Source organism: Balaenoptera ricei, chromosome 17 (assembly GCF_028023285.1).
Source record: "Balaenoptera ricei isolate mBalRic1 chromosome 17, mBalRic1.hap2, whole genome shotgun sequence".
In the NCBI taxonomy this organism is placed as follows: Eukaryota; Metazoa; Chordata; class Mammalia; order Artiodactyla; family Balaenopteridae; genus Balaenoptera; species Balaenoptera ricei.
Genome location: NC_082655.1, coordinates 61547541 through 61566919, shown reverse-complemented (window position 1 = coordinate 61566919; position 19379 = coordinate 61547541).

Sequence of the window (19379 nt, the reverse complement as noted above, 5' to 3'; positions counted from 1 at the left end):
CTTCCAGGTCTCTTTGACTTCAAAATAAATGCACTATTTTAACTCCTTGGAAAGGAGTCTGAGCTTTATTCAAGCTAGAAAACATACTATTATCTCTTGTATTTGAAGCCAAAGAAATATTATTATAAAGTAGTTTAGAAACATGAATAAGAACCCTAAACAATCCTCTATATGTAAGTATGTATATCCCATGAATTTATTTACTTTCACAGTTTTTAGTTTTTATAAATTGTAGTTTTGACACTAAAATGTCTTCATATTCTCCAATTCCTTCATTCAAAAACTATTATAGTAACTACAATAAGTGAAGCAGAGATCTGGCTGCTGGGAACACAGCAGTGAATAAAACAGAAAAATCTATGCCTTTATGGAAGTTACATTCTGGTAGGGCAAAAAGATGGTAACAAAATTAATAAGTAAAATATATTATATGTTATGTAGTAATAAGTACAGGGAGCATAATAAACTAGGGGGGATTGACAGTGTTATGTTTTGATTATAAAATTATAATAAATGTGCTTATAGCCAAGTAATCTTTATTGGTTGCTATTTTTAAAATTATCTATTAGAATATCGTGCTACCTACCTTTCATTTGTCCTTTCAGAATACTTTGAGCCCCCTTCTTTCCTACCTGAAAGGCACTGACTGCATTAGGTCCCATAAAACTTCCTTTCCCTTTAGGTTCCAGGTGATATTCAGCCAATGGGAAGTGTCTACAGGAGATCAGAGTCTGAGGGAAGAGTAAGGTTGGGGTATTTGTTGCCCCTGATAGCTTGTTGTGGGTTGGCTGTGCTTCTCTGCTGAAGGTCACAGCTTCTGTCAACTGTTCCTCTCCATGAAGCCACCCCCTTGGGGTTCTGGTAAGCACCCCTTCCCTTGTAGCCTCAGGTTAAGGAGAGATAGAGGGCTTCTTTTCTCTTGCAGAAAACCTGTTACTGCATTGGCTTCTTTTATCCCAGCCACATCTTTGTAAATAGTCTTTTAACTATACTAAACTTTCCCCATATTATCCATTTAGAATAGGTCATCTGTTTTCTACCAGGACTCTGGATAATGCAAATTTCTAGCACACTGTTTATTTAACAAATGGAATCAAGTCTGCCATCCTAGTGGAAGAACAAAGTGGAGGTCAAGAAAAGATGTAATGAGAGGTGGGGAAGGCTTTTCTTCTTGAATTGAACCAAGAACTCTGCTGATGCAATGTGATTTGTGAACATGTTTTTAAATCAATGAGACTTTATTTTCTCTATAAATTATTATGTAATGTCTCTTTGAATTTTTGATGATGAGAATCATAAGGAGATAAACTTTCATGTCAAGTTATTAGAGTACTTAGATTACATATGAGAGAGATAAAAATAACTACAAACTAAAGCAAAAACAATTTTTAGGAGTATAGGGTTTTAAAAGAAAATTATTCTGAAATAGTCTAAATTTTATGATTAGTGTTTTATAATAAATATTTATATTAATTGATCCATAAACACTAATGTAGCTATCAAATATTTATATTAATTGATATATTAAGTTATGCCCTTAGTATGTTATCTGCTGACTATGTACAAGGAAAGTATATACATCAATATGTCTTAAATATCTTATACTCTGTACAACTATTGCCATTTATAAAAGTTAAACTAATAGTTTAGAGAAAGTACTCAATATATTTCTCTATGTGGTGGGATTTTTAAATATTACTTGAAAATTTACATCTCTTTTATAGTCAGAGGGCCCATATTTCATTAATTAAATTTTTTGGAATAATTTCTAAACAAATTAGTTATACTGTTATTTCCAGTGACAAGAATTGTAATTGTAGTTCTCCTTATAATTTTTAATTACTTTATTAGCATTTTTGTGATGATTATAAAAATAATTCTATTGAAACCTACACAACATTAATTTGACATATGTGATTTATATTCCTCTGTTAAAGATCCTGACTTCATTATATATTTGTAATAGAACACTGTAACGGGTATTTACCTGTACATTTAATTCTATTTAACAAAATATTTTTAGGGGGTAGGGAGAGAAAGGTGGATAGTAAGTGAGTGATGTTGGGGGTGTTGAAAAGAGTTAATTTGAAACATTCCTATGAGGCACAGAAGACCATGAAACCCACTTAAAACATTTCTGAAAAGCTTCAGAAAATAAGTAGCAGGGAGAAAACCTGTAAGTGGGAAATATTGCAGGGTTGAGCCATGGACCATGTAGGTAATAGAGAAAGGTCTGGAGGTGAATGAGACAGGTTGAAAAAAGCATTGTGTTGACCTTAAAGCTAAGAGATTCAAATCCAAACCATGACAGAGCCTAAAAGTTGTATTTGCAAACTCTTCCCTTCTTCCTATTCTCCTCCTCCTCTTTCTTCTTCTTCTCCTTCCTCCTCCTCCTCTTCTTCTTCTTCTTCTTCTTCTTCTTCTTCTTCTTCTTCTTCTTCTTCTTCTTCTTCTTCTTCTTCTTCTTCTTCTTCTTCTTCTTCTTCTTCTTCTTCTTCTTCTTCTTCTGCAGTTCATGACTGGAAGGGATCTGGCAAACTCTGTCTAATATATTATTGGCTAATGTTTCATCTGCAGTTCCCTCTTAATTAATAAAACAGCTTCCTGTTTCACATAGGTAGAACTGATTATAATATTGAGAATGTCAGATATAATTTTAAGAATTGTGAGAATTTATAAATATTCCTTAGTCTTTATCAAGGATCCCATTGAAAGCATAACAATGACTTCCTCTATCATGAACTTTTAAAATGTTAGTCTCAATGATATTACTACTTATCACTTTAATGCAGAAGTAGGAATTATTTAAAAGCATTTTCAGGTGGACTTGTCACTTTTGTTTTTAATTCATTCATTCAACAGTTTTGACCAGTGACCCATGTTGGCAGTGAGGATTGCAGGTAAGGACTCTAACTTCAAAGTCCTCATAATCTATAAGCAGAAACAATGGAGAAAAATAGCTAGCACAATGCAGTGCAGTGAGTCTTATATAATGGTTCACACATAGAATGTTATGGAAGTATAAGAAGGGGTTCAGAGGAAGAAGACCTAAGAGGTAGTTGCAAAGGTCAAAAAATGGAAACTTAGTTTTAGTATAATGAGTTGATGGTGGCTAATCAGGCAGGAGAAGGAGACACTAAAGTCAAGACCTTACATAAAACTCTGTATTTCTAAATTTGAATTGACAATCAATATGATTATGTGATGTATTTTCTCTTGAAAATAATGCTTCTATCTCAAATCAATATAAAGTCCTAAAAGCAATTACCAACCCAGTAGCATAAACACCTCAGGTTCTAGACTGTGGTCTTTAAATATCATTTTCCCCTAAAGAACTAGGGATATTTAGGGAAGTGGCTGATTCCTGGTATAGGGCAATAAATGTTCAAGATGAGACTAAATCATCTTGTTGCACTGAAAGTGAGGAAACTATCAAAAATTTCTGAAGTCATACCAAAAGAATGGAAGCTCCTAGAGCTCTAAAAAGGTCATTATCTGTATGGGTTCCCCTTTACTGTCTGCAGTCCTGTATATTGACAGTTGTAACTGTTGAATATGGGATATGAAATAGCAGTGGGAAAGATTGGCTACTTAATTTGCAAGGCCCAGTGCAAACTTAAAATATGGACCACTGTTTGAAATGTTAGGAAAAAAAAAAAAAAACTGTTGTTAGAGGTACTAAAAGATAAAACCTTTTTCTTTCTTCTGAAGAAAAAGGTTGACGTCAACTTGAAGTGTCTGACTCTGGCCAAAGATAGAAAAATTTGAGCATAAAAATAAAAATAATTGCAGTTGATTGAAAGACAGAAAAATATTAAAATCTCTACCATAATTTGATATTAAAAATAAACCTAATCGGTTATTCTTGGAGATTGCTAGGAGACTAATTTGTTATTCTGAAAACTAGTGAATAAAAGGAGAGAGTGAAACATTTATTGTCTCTTATAAATTGGTACCTGAAAGTAATCAAGTTATTGACAATGGAAAATATTTAATAAAAGAATGCCGGCTAATAAATGACAAAAAATCATAGAATGTCACCATTTTATAATCCCTAATAAAATAATGGATTTAGATCATCAGTGGCTGAAAAAATTCTTAGGTAAAAAGCTGATGGGAAACTTTAAACCTAAACATACTAATCAATCTTAACATAATATAAAAAAGCACTTTGAATATGATTTAATAGGAAGTACTCAATACCATCTATGAAATATTCTGCAAATAAATAGGTAATTAAATTAAAAAATAGCCTCTAGATCTAACAGTCATTGAAAAAAATTACAAAGGTTAGAAAAGTGTTTACATCTCAAGGATGCAATTAGCAAAATCTAGAATGTGATAAACTTTGCAGGACAATTGGACAGTTTCCTGTTACTCTATATTGGCTAGAAGTAGAATTTGACAATTATTTAATGACTTTTGGACTTTGGAAGTAACTTACTCATATAGAAGGAAAGGAGTTAAGGAAGTAAGATTTAGCATGCTTCTTAACACTCTATGTTTACTAGTAGCTTTTATATATTTTGTAATTAAAATATATTTGTAATTTTCTGTTAAAAGCTTTCTTCTCATCTAGATTATAAACTCCACAAGGGCGGGACCATGTCATCTCGTTAACTGATCTATTTCCAACAGTAATTAGAGTCCATATGACATGAAGGTGCTTTATTAAATTTTGTCAACTAACACAACCAAAACAAAGCAAAACAAACAAACAAAACCGGATCTGAAAGAATGAACACATAGAGAAAAATTCTATTTGTCTGACAGAGCCTAGGAAATTGATCTCCTAGACAAGCTGGAGGAGCCCTTTGTTAGCACCAAAAATTTATTTTCCATTTCTATTATATATATTCACTTACAGCCTTGGGAAGATGGTCATTTAGCTTAGGCCATACTCTCAAATATAAAGCGATATGAGCAAAGCTTGAAGAAACCTCTTCTACTGTAATATTGATAGAACAGAAGACCTACATCCACATATATATTTTATAGTTTATTTTCAGCTACCTTCTCTCCACACTGCCAATCAGAGTTTCTCTCTATTCATACTTGGTTCTTTACTAATACCAGAATTTGCCTCATTTAAAAAAAATATTGTTGATGTATTAATTATTCCCTTGCCTAGCTTTTTCCAGTTTGGTGTATTATTACTTTAAGCTCAAAAGTTAATTCACACGCTACCTGTGCTGTGGTGCTGGTCTTACCAAACCACATCAGTATGAACTAATGTCTCTATTCTCCGTAAAATTTTGTTCATACCTCAACGATAGCACTGTTCCCATTCGTATCATCATAATTTATTTACATATTAGCTATAATGAGAACTATATGCATTATTCTTACCTTATACACAGGGCAACGGTAGGAACTAAATAGATAGTTGATCATAAATGACAGGACAGAAGTTACTAAATCTAGCTTCTTGATAGCAGTGTTATAGGTATAATTGGTCTTGATTTCACCAGGGTATTTGATAATATCTAAAAATTTGGAGGGGGGATTAAAAAATATAAGCTAGGTCTTTTTTAAACTAAAAATGGACATTTTAAAAACATGTGCAAAAGAAAAACATGTGGATTTATGTGGATAATAAAGATGTTCTATATCTAAGCAAAATTTTCTCTCATGTTTGAGGGTCTCAGTATGGTTACAAAAAAATTTCAGAACTTTTGAAAATCTTTTCATTCTCACTCTGGTGGGCATTATGTGATTTAGAGAGGATAATAAATTGTGTTTGCTAGAACATTGCATCAGTCTGGATCCAATTAAGAGGGAGAGAAACCACACAGTAATTTGAACAAGGAAAGTTTTATATAGAAAATTATTAAACTATAACAAGAGATTGGAGTAAGGAGGGATTGGCTAGTGGGAATGAACAAGACTCTAAAGAATGTAGCAATACCAGATATAGTATGTAATATACTAGGAGATTATATATGTATTAGTTTGCTAGGGATACCATAACAAAATACCACAGACTGGGTGGCTTAAATGACAAAAACTAATTTTCTCACAGTTCGGGAGGCTGGAAGTCCAAGATCAAGGTGTCAGCAGATTTGGCTTCTCCTGAGACCTCTCCCTTTGGCTTGTAGTTGGTTGTCTTCTCTCTGCATCCTCACATGGTCCTTCCTCTCTGTGTGTGCATCCCTGGTGTCTTTGCATGGCCAGATTTCCTCTTTTTGTAAGAACATCAGTTGGATTGTATTGGGGTCCACCTTAAGGGCCTCATTTTAACTTATTTCCAAATACAGTCACATTCTGCTGTACCGTGCATTAGGACTTCAACATCTGAATTTTGGGGAGACAAAATTCAGCTCATAATAATACAATCATATATTATACTATGCTATATTATGCTATATTATACTAATATATACTAGCCACCTCATCTAAGGTTGAGACAGAACACTCAAGTAGTACCACTATCTCCCCAAGGCTGAAATCCAGATATTGGTGGAAAAGGCCTGACTCTAGTTCCCTAGAGAGCAGAGAAGGTGTCCTGCTGATGGAATTTACCAGAGCTTGTCCCTTGGAATCACTAGAAATCAGCCTTCTAGGTTGCAGAAGAAAGCTGTGAATACGGAGGTGTTTCCCCAGGGCTTGGTGGGGGAGGTCTCTGGTTTCTGAATACTTCTGGCAGCCAGACCCTTCAGGAGCATGGTACTGGAGAAACTGAGACTGCAGGGACCAGCCAACTGGGTACAGGAAGCAAAACCTTTTCCTCCCTAGACCCTCTAGTGGCAAAGCTTTAGTGCCAGCTGGCAAAGGAAGAATATTTAAAGGCCCACATCCTTTTTCTCAGATTAGTCATAAAGTATAAATGCAGTGCTAACATGGTTCAAATGAGTTCAAGATGAGCAGTCAGGGTGGTGATAAGTGAATTGGTGTATTTCATTGGGAAACAGGACAAAGAAGAAAGGAAGAAGGTATTTACCAGGGAGATGATTTAAAAAATTTTACTTATTCCCATACCCTTTGAAATAAAATGGTTCATTCCTCATTCTAATTACTGGAGAAAAATCTTTTTGCCAGAAATTAATCTATTATCTATCTTATCTATCCATCTGTCTCTATCTCTATCCATTCACCCATCATCTACAATGAATATTCACTGTATATATACACACACATATATATGTATGTGTGTGTATATAAACAGTGAAAGTATAATGAATTGGACTAATATTAAGAATTGGTTTGTAAGAAATGAAGCTTTTTATTTGTTGACTACTTGGCAAAGGAAAAAGTTATGTGAAGAAAAGGAGAAATTTATGGAAGAAATTTTTCTTTGTTACTAAAATAGTTTTATAATAAAAGCATTTTATTATTTTTTTCAAATTTCCTTTTATTAAAAGAATGTTTTATTTCAGGCTTATTTGTTTATATATGTATAATATATAAACTTCAGAACACCCTTAACAGAATACTTCTTAAATTATAATCTATGTATCTCTTAGGTTCAGGGTATACATCTTAAAGATCTGGAATTTTCTGTATTTTTTTTCTTTCATTTTGTTCTTTCATTTATATTATAATGCATAGTTAAAAATATAAACACTTTCTGGATCAATTAGATGGTATTTTAATAGCAGATGCTTTCATATTGAACACTCAAATAAAAAGTAAGTCACTGAAATTAACCTCTTTGGCAATAATTAGTTTTACTACAATAGCCAATGGCTAAGTGAAAAATACTATAGTAAAGTTAGGGTTAAATGATGATGAGTGAAAAAAGAAAATTGTCATGAAGTGCAAGTGAACAAAGTTTTTAAAAATAGTTTCAATATAGAATAGGAATATGTGATGGCTAATTTTATATGTCAACTTGATTAGGCCACTGAGTGCCCAGACATTTCGTCAAATATTTTTCTGGTTGCATCTGTGAGGGTGTTTCTGGATGAGATTAACTTTTGAATTGGTAGACTGGCAAAAGCAGATTGCCCTCCCCAGTGTGGGTGGGCCTCATCCAATCAATTGAAGGCCTGAATAAGACGAAAAGTTCAAGAGGAAACCCCTCCTGCCTGTTTCAACTGGGACATTGGTCTTTTTCTTGCTTTTGGACTCAAATTGAAACCTAGGCTCTTCTTGGATCTCATGCCTTCCAGTTTTTGGACTTGAAGTTACACTATCAGCTATTCTGCTTCTCAGGCCTTCAGTATCAGACTGGAACTACACCATCAGCTTTACTGGATCTCCAGTTTGCTGACTGCAGATCTTGGGACTTCCTAGCCTCTGTAATTGCATGAGCTGATTCCTTATAATAAATCTATTTATAGATATCTCCTATTGGTTCTGTATTTCTGGAAAACCCTGACTAATACAGGTTTGTACCATAATTATACTGTTTATAGATATTTAGCTTCAGCTGAGCAACATCATTTACAATATTACATTTGTTTATATGTGTATGGCATTGATTTTACAGTTTTGTTTGTATTTAATAAAATACAAAGGTATTTTAAATTTACAGTTGTGTAAGACCTAAATGCATAAGAAATCTATGACTTCTTATTGCTATTTTATCTTAAAAAAAACAATTAAATTGCCCTTAACAGAAGGATATCATATCCTTCTGTTACTTTTGTATTTGAGGGGCAAATGCTTTAAGGACTATCAGCCTTATTCTATCTCTTCAGTAAAGAACAGTATTCATATTATATCAATAGTCATTTATATTTAATTAGCTGTTATACATGTTGACATATTTGAAGATGTATTAGGGAATACATATTTTGAGAGAATATACAACCAATATATCCTATGCTAAGAATATAACTGTTATAAGAGCTTCACATACTTCATCTCATTTAATATTAACTTCAACCTATAAATTAGGATGTACTATATTCATTTTATATTCATTTTATAGGAGAAGAAAATGAGGTGTATGGGAAGTGGAGAGATATCTAATTGTCTTAGGTTGTAGGGATCAGAGGAAGTCATTTCTAAGCTGAAGCTACAACTTAAGGTAGCAATTTTCCATGAGAAAGAATCTGTAAAGGTTAATGTAGACAGAAGGGCTAGCATGAAAAAAGACAAGGGGCAGGAAAAAATATATCATATTGGTAAACTGCAATTATGTTGGCACAGATAAAACTGTTTTCTATTTATTATCAGAACTTAGAGAGATTGAAGTTTTTGAAAAGTTAAGATCATTTCTGAAAAGATAGACATTCATCTTATCTCTTCTACTACACCCAATACTTGCTGAAAACACAAAATATGATAATAAAGTGAAATATATTGATTTTGAGGGCCAGTGGTGACAATAGTGGTTAAGAACCCAGCCAAGAAAAATTTGCTTTCAAATTCTGTCTATAAATTTAAGTGACTCTGAAGAAATGTCTTACCCTTTCTAATCTTTATTGTTCGCCTTTATAAAATGGAGCTGAATTCATACATTTCTTTTGAGCATCAAATAAAATAACAATTAAAAATTATAGTACCAGAGACAGACGAAAGTATGAGGTGTCTTGAAAAGATCAACAATGAAATTGAGGTAAAAGATACACGAAACCATTAAAAATAAAGAAATCAAGTGCACTAATAATAGTTCATATCTTAGTATATTTATTTTTAAATGATAAAGAGGAAAATCATAGGCAAATGTATGAGTGAAAAAAAAGTTAGATGCCAATCACAAAATTTTGAATTACAATATATAAAGTAGATATCTGTGTTAAAATAAGTAAAATGTAAAACACTGTATTAAACATACTAACAGATTATATTAACTATTTATGTTTAGGTACCTAGGCCTCTAATCTTCCTAAGTTTTGAGACTGGGACTCATTTGAATCAGGTTACAAAAGTGGGTTATGTTTGGGTTTTTTTGTTTGTTTGTGGGTTCTTTGTTTAATGCTTATGACCTTATTTCAATTTCTGTGTACAGCTTTGACATTTTTTAATAGCTTAGAGGTTTATCAACAATGGTTTAGATACAATGATTATCATGAGTCAAGAGAAGAGAAAGGAACTGAATTGTAATAAGTGCATTGGGACTTACCCACAAGCCACAATCTAAATTAGATATGAGGCAGACCAAACAAACAGTGAAACTAATGGCAGTCTTTTGAGCAGGTGAGAATCGTCCATTAATTATGTCATGGCAGAAAAGGAAAAGAAAAGCTTGAGAATCACTGGTTAGAGTAGAGGACTAAGAAAATTATTAACAATTTCAGACAATTTCATTGGCAATAAATGCACTTCTCATCCCTTCTGATAAGGATCATATCTAGGCATCTATGCCAGTTTTTTTATAGCTGAATAACAAACCACACCAAAATACAGTGGTTCAAAAAATGGTGACTTTACTATATTTCATGATATTATGAATCAAGAATCAGGCATGCGCCAACAAGGAGGATCTTCTATTCTCTGTGACATCATAAATATTACTAAGTGGAATACAACAGATGAATGGGCTTGTCTGGAGGGTTCCAGCTGGCTTCACTCATATGTTTTGTGCCTTGGCAGCAATACCTGGAAAAGCAGACTCTGCTGGGTTATGGAGAGCACCTATGTATGGCCTCTCCAACGTGGCAGCCTTGGAGAATCAGGCTTCCTACTAGGAAGCTCAGGAGTCCCAGAAGTAGTGTTCCAAGTCTGAGAATGTCACTTCCATCACATTCCATTGGTCCAGCATGCCATTAAAGTCAGCCTGGGTTCAAGGGAAAGGGAATTGATGCTATTTCTCAGTGGAAGGGGTAACAACCTATAGCCATCTCAAATCTACTACATCTATTACTCTCAATATTGGTTTTATGTATGTTAACATATGTGATTTCATTGTCATATCTTTGAAAGTGACATAAAATAAAAGGGTTTGAGAATGAAGAGGCTGTTAAATGTGTACCACCTAATATGCACCTGAAAATACTTTGATTCCACAGTATTTGAAGTAGAGTTCAAAGAAATTAAATAACACAGTGTTTGTGCTTGCTTTTCATATTGTCCAGTGAGAGGTGTATGATATTATATATATATAATAAAACATATGCTTAATATAATATATATTTTATATATAAGAAAATCATATGATATATAGTAATCAATGCAAGCATCATGCAATTTTCTCAGCCAGTGAAACAAGTATGTCTTATATTGTATGCTTGTTAATATGTTTTTGAGGGGAAAGAGAAGAAAACTTATCAATATAAGTAAAACTTCTAAATAGTATTACATTTATAACTGTATATTTTAAATTATGTTGTCATACCCTGAGGCTCAACATCATGAACTACAATTAAAATAAAGCAAGCTAAGGAGTAAAAGGAGTATGCGAGCACACGAGAGCTTCAGGATGGACTTTGTAAGTTATTTTTCTTCTTAGCACTCATTTAGTATGCTTCATTTAAAATAGTGTTTTATATTGGCAGCTTTGAGAAGCTTTGTCGGAAAAGACATTAATTTTAAAATAACCTTTTTTTTTTGAATGAGGACATTATATCTAAATATATCTAAATATAAAAAAATATTTCGATATTAAACATTACATATATATTCTTTGAATTTATAAACAAGTATAGAACAAAATAAAAAATAATTTGTAATCCTGCCACTCAGAGACTCAGAGATAGGTATGTATCATTCCACAAAAGAGCTGAATTTTGAATGACTTCTTGATCACTAAATTTTTTCTATGATCTATAAAATATCCATTTAAAAATATATGAATTATTCATTTTGACAAATTTCCTTATAACATTACAATATAAAATACAAAACCCTCAGACCTGAGGATGAGAGAATTGAAACTAATTTTCACTGCATCCTAATAGTAGAAAAGTAATTTCCCCATACTGTAGAGGTTTTTCAATGCAAAGCGATCCTAAGAGCTAACATTTCTGAACCGTCTCCATGTCTCCTTTAATCCTTCCCAGGGGGGAAGATTGGTGGATTTGGAGGGAGAATTTGAGCATGCATATACAACTCCCTTCCTCTTTCTCTCTCTTGGGAGCACAGTATTTCTTGGGAGAAATTGTCTTCTATTTATCCATGTTACAACTCATATATGCCACACCAACCCTGTGATTAGGGGGGGACCTGCAGTATTGGAAGGGAGGTATGTTAGTTCAATTCAGAGTTTTGGGGCACTTGGAAAGCAACATCTACATAATGGATAGGGCATTTGCTTGCATCGGGTTCATGGCTTTGGCTTTGGACAAGGGACATTCTTTTATAGGCAGGGCATTTTGATTTTGGCAGCATACAGGCTTCTTTTGAGATGGTTTAAGCATTAGGCCTTATATTATTTGGGCTACAGAGAAGGCTATGACTCAGGTTTTTGTGTAGATGCTTTGCTATTCTATAGAAGAAAGGCTGCACTTAGCAGACCTTAATTAAAGTTTTCAGGGCTTCAAAATAGTCCTGACCTTAAGATTATACACAAGAGACCCAACTAGGGGCTGAACTTAAGCAAGGATTTGAAAGCTATGGACAGCTATGTTGCTAGTCCCCTAGGTTGTAGGAAAGGTTCAGGTCTTGGTTACCAACAAATGTTGGTAACAAGGGTCTTAGAAAAAGTAAAGATCACACAATGAGCTTGGTTTAATGACTCAGACTATAGGTGGGGCTGCAACCTGGTATTGAACTACATAGACAATGGCCTCAGCAACCATGAGTGGATGCCATGAGGAACTTCTCAGGCATTGGAAGGCCACAGAGCCCTTAGGAAGCATGGAACGTAATCCAAGGATTCAATTACAGGGAAATAATTTTTCCAATTTTAGGTCTTTTATTTGTTGTATTTAAACTCCAGTAAAGTTTTACGTGGATTCCATAGTACTAATGAGGTTTTAATTTAGTATTTTTAGTGCAAAGGCTCAGTCGTCAATGCTAAATTGAATCCTCCAAAATCCATATTAATTCAGAGTTGAGACAAGAGCCATGGAGAGGCTAAGCTTGACCTGTTAAAGCTCTTGAATGGATTCAAGTGTCTCCCCAGCAAGCATCCTCAAGTTGGTTCTCAGTTGATTAATTACATGTAAGAGGAAAATTTTCCTAGGAGGTAGTTGCTAAGTCAAAGTGATTCCAATGAATGGGGCAGCGAGAACAGAATGTAGATCCTCTGTCACTAAAGTCTAAGCTTAAACTTGTGCAATGTTACTGCTTCATCCATATCCCAACATGCTCAAAGAGGTCATCTTAGCTCATCTTTGGGAGTCCTAATTCTGCAACTTTCAAGCATTTAGCTGTGAGTCTTTAACAGAACAATAAACATATATGAGTTAAAGAATTTGTATACAATTGTTTTCATAAGTTTTATTCTAAAATACACTTTCATTTTTTAAGCACCTGAATGCTTTTTTCTTTCAAATGAATTTTAATGGGATATCTAATATATAATCATATATATGTGATATATTATAAAGATAGAATTGCTTTGACAATTATAGAAATTATAAGATTCACAGTCACGTTGACTCACTCTTCTTCCCCCGCCCTCTGACCCCACACACATACTCACCAACACCATCACTTTTCCGTTCAGGTTTGATTGTGTGGGTCAGGAGCAGAGGTGTGGCGAAGGAGGGGAAATTAGCAGTCTGAGCTCATGAGTAACTTATTACTAAGCTTTATTAGGAGGGAGAATGAATCAAGCAACCTGCAAGTTACTCTCATTGAGGGCGGTGTTATGTCCCAGAATCATGACAATTTTGCTTCTCCCACACATTCTTACTCTTACTTCCTCTAGAAGATCAAATAGCAGTCTAATTTATTGAAATTCTTTTGGTGGCAAATTATCAAAATCTAGTTCACAATGACTTAAATGATAAAGAGGAAATTATTAGCTCATGTAACTCAAATCCCAGAAGTAAACTGAGCTTCAAATGTGGGCCTTGCAGGGTACCAGAAGCCCAGTTTCTCTCTGTCTCTATATTCTGCCTTTGTAGGATTTTCTTCATGAATCCATTTAGTAGCTCCCCCTGCAGTTGTTAACTCTCCCTATATGGTTTGAAAATGTCTGAGACCTTTTCAGTCTTCATATCTATACACTCCAATTCAAATAAAGTGGGTCTTCGTGGTAACTTCTAGGACATCCCAAAATATAGAGTGATTTTCTCAAACCAAGAAACCACAGCATACATTACCTCTTCTACCATTGGATCTAATTAGTTTTTCTGCACATTCTTGTAGCCAGGAGTGTGATTGCTGGAGTTCAATCCCTTTCAAATAATATAATAGGAAATGAGATGAGGGAGTTACCCCAAAGCAAATACAGTTGCTATCACAGGAATAAATGGAAAGTAGTTACTAGGAAACAGACATGTTCATAACGGTCCACCACTTTGACCATCCAACATCCATCCATACATTTTTCTTCCATAAACACATGCAAAAGTGTTCTTGCCTGTCTAAAATGCATTCACATCCTCCCCAAAGGAATACAACATAAAACATCTACTTTCTGAATTCAGCTACAAGTCAAGGGTTTCTAGATGATTGTGCATTCCTTTCAGTCATATAGAGATATAGTCCTTTATTTAACATCTGATGGAAAAAATGACAAGTTAAATTACCTCCTTTCAATACACAAGGGTGGAGACTTGGCATCATACCTACAATAAAAGCTCCCATTTCAAAACAGGAAGAACCAGAGACCTAGTTCATACAGATATTATTAATATCTGCTTCCTAGTAGTGGAGAAAATTTCTTTGCCCACCTATTTGCGTTTCCTGAGTTTTGTCCTCTTGGAAGATCTTTCTTTTTGCTTTTCATCCAAGGTAGGCAGTGGGGATAGAGATTCTGTTCAAACTGTCTTATATTTGTCTTACTTAAGTGGTTTTCAAAGGGAAGGTCCCACACATGGCAGAATGACTCCTCAAAGTGTTTGGGATGTTTTGATTATCTCAATCATTGAAGTTGCTACCAGAATTTAGTGGGATACTTCCACTGCAAGTTAATGAACATGTTTGGGTTTCATTTAATGGAATTTGAACTAAATATTTTTAAATAAGTACCAACACAAAATTAGAAGACATATTCACATTTTATTAGTAAATTTATTTTGGAACTATTTCACATTATTACCATTCATATAGTCTTTTTAGGCAATAGACTTTCTTGTATAGAAAAAAATTAAACCAGTTGGAGAGGAAAGTGAGACCAACACAGATACAGTTAAATGGCTCAAATAGAAATGATCAGAAGAAGTTGTCTTAATTATTAATTTTATTACTGCTCAAAGGGATCAGATGAAGAAGAGAAAAGTCAGCAAGATGGTATTAATGTGGTTTCTATATGCTGTAAATGGCTATTGTAAGCTTTATTGGAATGGAATAGCCAAAGGGCATTTTAAGAACAGAATTTGTTACTGAAGTTGTTTCTGAAGTTGTTTACAATTATAATGTAAACTCCTCTTCTTTGTTCCCTCATGCTCCTGGATACTCTTAATGGTTCTTGTTTTATTGGGGAATGAAGAGTAGGACTGGATTTCACAATGACAATCATATATACAAGGATTCCTGCGGTGGTGTTTATAGATGATATGAGAGAATCCGAGTCCACTTTTTCCCATTAAATAATTCTCAGAAAACTTGCATGAAACCATTTATGTCCAGGGCACTTAGATTGGAATTTCCAGACAAACTTATATGTATTCTGTGAATTCCAATCAGTCTATCCATATTAAAGAATAAATCTTAGAGTACAAGAATTAAGGTTTTACATTTTTCTTGGAACAAGAGCTAACTTACATTTATATATAGGTTACACCTTTGTTAATATATAGCTTCGTTAGTTGGTAATGCATCCAATGGTAAACAAGTTCTTCTAAGACATGATCAATGTTAATACTCAAACAATAATTTTGAAAGAAGAGAAACTTCACTACAGTTTGTTTTTATTATTTATCATAACCATTCCTTATCCATAATCATTCGACATTTTACTGTTGCCTAAACCCAAGAAATCCAAGAAATCTAAAACAAGCACACTTATTAATCACTCATCTCCCTTGTAAATGGGTTTCCCCTACTCTGGTTTTCACAAACAAAGCAAAAGGGGAGAGGTTCTGAAACCTTGTATTCCTCTTCGACTCATCTATATACACATTTAGTCATTAAATGTCACTGTATTATCCAACTCCTACCTTCATGATGACAATGGTTGGGTGCACTAGAAATATTTTCCCCAGTCTTTGACTTTTCAAATGGAATTTTTATTTTACTCCCTACCTCTACCACATTCCTCTCCCCATACACATGCAATACACACACACGCGCGTGTGCACACACACACAGTATCACTTACTACTAAAGTCTTACTTATTTTCAAATTTAACTTATCTTACTTATATTTCAAATTTTACTTATCCTTGCAGCCTCCCTTTAATGTTTGCCTCATGTAAACTTCCTGTATGTCATGAATTAATAAGAAATGGAAATCATGTCTTACACTTCCCTAAGGGTCACTCAAGGCTCAAAAGATTCTCTTATTTTTACTGACTCTTCTACTTGTGCCCAACATTCTTTATTGTACAGTTAGTTGGGTGAAACACAGGTGTTATGTGTAATGTTAAATAATAAAAATACAATGTATTTGAAGGTGTCTGAATTTAATCTATAACTTGAAAACTTTGTTAAGAAAATAATTATTAAATTTCAGATCAGATATTCAAAGCATAGCAAATGCAAAAATGTAATGAACTTTTAAAATTAAAGTTGTTTTTCAGACATTGAAACTGTGCTTATATCAGTTTTCTATCCTTTGAATTAATTTTTTTATAACAGGACTATGCAATTTTCAACACCATAATATGGCTATTGACTGTCTTTAATAAAAGAGTTTGCTGTTGGAATAGAGAGAAGGGGAGCAGAATTAAACAGCTCCATGACATCTATACCAAGAAATAGAGAAGAAAATAGTCAATTTTAAGCCAGAACTGAAAGCCTTGTTATAAATTCTCAGAATGAACAAGATGTACTTTCAAATAAGGTGACTACTACTTCAATGTCCTGACATTCTCTGAGTCATGATTTATTACTTTAAGGCTTTTTGTGAAATTTCTGAGCTGATTTCACAGAAGTAGACTTTTGTCTTTTCATTTTGTGACCTTGCAGATCTCTTATAAAATGGACGTAATTCATAAGCCAAAAATAGAAGAAACTGATAATGAAAATGGGGATGTCTTCATCTACACATGCAAGTCCATAAATTTAAGAACTTTTTCTTGTGTCACATCTACTACTGTCAATTTAAATAACCCACTTATTTGTATTAACTAGGTTTATATGGCCATAAGTTAATATGATGAAAGTTAGAATAAACTAGTTCACTAAGTACAGTTTTAATCTTTTAAAACATATATAAGAAACTGTTTTTAGAAAAATAATGTCTCCTTGTACATATTTTGCCTGCAAGTATTAAGCCTAATACTTTTTAAATATCATGGAGATGTCCATGCTTGGTATAGCTATAATTTTCTTTACGTTGTTTATATTCTCAAACCGTGTGACTAAAAATGCATTACATAAAGGGAAATCCTAAAATGGTTACCTCCCTAGGGATTTTACCTGTGGTATGGATAAAACTGACATTTGATTGTCCTTTCAGTTTTTTGAACTAGAGTCATTGCTTTGAGACATGCATTTGGAGAATATCAAATGTTGGCAGAAACATGTCTAAAGTACGGGGTGGGATTGTCACTGCTACCCTGTTAACTTAATCTGACTGGGGCCTTGTATATATTGTCAGCCTATAAACCACTTTACTAGCATTAGGATCAAACAAGTAGAGATGTTATTCTCTGTCTTTGTTCACACAATTCTTCTGGGTGATTTTTAAGAACTTGTTCCAAAAGAGGGCATATCAAAAAGTTTTGGGAGGCACCAAAAAATAAAAATCACAATTTGTTACAAGTGACTAACACTTCAGATGTCTCTAGGTTAATTAGGAGCAGTGGACAATTTCATCACCTAGGATTCATTTAACAATATCTGAAGAAGATTTTGGTTGTCGCAACTGGGGAATTTCTACCGGCATTTTGTGGACAGAAGCCAGGGGTTCTGCTAAACATGCACAAGGCACCAGACTGCCCCCACAACAAGGAATTATCCTGCCCAAATGTCAGTCGTGTGAGGTGAAAAAACCCTGATCTAGAGAAATACCTTTCAATCAGAGGGAAATTATCTACCTTCTAGGAGAAGGTAGGCCAATTTTTATATCCGTGTTCACATTCTCAGTACAATTAAAAACATATTCTTATCATTTGTTGATAAGAGTCCTACACATATGAACTTGGTGACAAATGAGTGACAACCACAATTACAGATTCTTTTCATATCTTAGGAGTTGTGTATCAGTGTGGAGGCTTTCAGCTGCAAGTAACAGAATTCCTCATTCAAACTGGATTCAGCAGTAGAGAAGTTTGGTATTCTACATAACAGGAAGTCTAGTGGTAGTATGGCTCCAGAGTTAGTTTATTTAGTCACATCAGAGGCTAACATTGTTTTTCCTTTCTATGTGGTCTGTCATCCACAATGTTAAAGCATTCTGGGGCTAGTTTCCCTCCAATCATGAAATACATGATTTTTCTCTTAGCCTGACTCATCCAATTTAGGTCACTTGTCCATGCCTAGACCAAAGATATTTGCTGAAGGAATGTCATGAGTAGGTTGGCATAGATTAGGAAGGAAACACACCTGGAGCTTGTGAAGGGGACAGACTTCCATTGCAAAATTGTGATGTTGGTAGGACGAAGTAAGATGGGAATGAATCATCAGTTAATTTAACAACAATAGTTAGATATGGCAGAGAGTAGGAAGATAGGATATATAATAGATGTTTTAAACTTGAAATTTCTATAAATAAGTCTAAATTCCTCCCCAACCCAGTCCACTACTTCATTAGAAACCCCATAAGTCACTCTAATCAATATTTCCCATTTTAGTACATACCAACACCCATTTCCTTTTCCAGAAAATTAGGAGTAATCTTTGATATTTCAGTAGCCCCAACATTGCACAGCAATTTCCAGGAATTCTATTAAATAGATTTATTATTCATCTTTTCATACCTCCTTCTCTCCAAATCTACTGATTTGTCCTCCTTTAAGCCACCTGATCTCTTGATGGGCTGCAATTCCAGATAGAGAGAACTACTGACAAAGGGACTCTGAATTTGGACTGAGCTTGATATACCTGAAGGATGGAATGAAAGGCAGCACTCCTGAAAATAATGAATTTTCCACTACAGATCTTAACACAAAGTGGCTCCCTTTTTGTCACTCTCATCTCAGTGGAAACATTACCCCCTCTTAGAAAACTTCTCTGAAAACTCAACCTAAAATAACCCTTGCTCCAGAAGATCTCTGTCTCTTAGTTGTCTTATTTCTCAGAGCCTTGTTACTCTTTAAAATTGTCTTTCTTGT